The sequence below is a fragment of the Carassius gibelio genome, chromosome B12, assembly GCF_023724105.1.
Source record: "Carassius gibelio isolate Cgi1373 ecotype wild population from Czech Republic chromosome B12, carGib1.2-hapl.c, whole genome shotgun sequence".
Classification (NCBI taxonomy): Eukaryota; Metazoa; Chordata; class Actinopteri; order Cypriniformes; family Cyprinidae; genus Carassius; species Carassius gibelio.
Genome location: NC_068407.1, coordinates 8,266,270 through 8,267,174, shown reverse-complemented (window position 1 = coordinate 8,267,174; position 905 = coordinate 8,266,270).

Here is a 905-nt window from a genome sequence, read left to right as displayed (position 1 = left end):
TGAAGCTTGTTAACAAGTGAAGAGCAATCGGTATGCAATATACTCAAATGAAAGATGATTGGATCAACATTTATGGATCAATCACAGAAATAAAAGAAACGGGGGTACAAGACACTGCATGAACACACAATGGCAATATGGCAGATGTATGTTTGGGAATGTATATGCTTTGTTTTGCTCGTTTATTGATTAATGCATTACAATATGATTCGTGATTTCGTTATTTAGTCCATTTTGAGACATTTTATAAATAATATTTTAATAATCTTTTTTTTTTCTATATGCAACTGATAATTATTGAAAATGTATTCAAGCTTCTACTGCATTGGTTTGAAAAGGCAACTGTCATACTATTCTTCAGTAAACAGGTGGCGCCCATGCTCTGAATTCCTCCATACAATAAATTAGGAATAAAAGCTCATAAAAGTTTTTTTATTTATTTTTATTTATTTTTTTTATTATTATTCGTGAAGCTTAATTGAAGAAAACTTATATTACAAGTCAAGACTTGAGTGAGTCAAACAGGCGCATTTAACTGAGGTAACATCAGCTAGCCAACCTAATCGGTTTCAGCACAAAAAACATGAATATTATCACGTTATTATAGATTCACACATTAAAAACACTCAAAAATGTTTAGTATTTCGTTTACATCGTCATATAAGAAAGCCAAATAACAAAATAAAATTATACAAAAAAAAAAAAATCTGTGTGTCAGATGGCTATGGATCGCAAAGTGTATTCCATTTTTGCTTGGAAAGTCTTTGGAACAGTCTTATTAAGTAAAGTGCTTAATGGTGTCTAATCAGCGAATATTCACTGTCCAACTGAGCCAAAAGGACCGACCTTCTCCAGAGATCCGAGCACATGCGCAGTATCTTCACACTTAGTGCGCGTACTTCGAC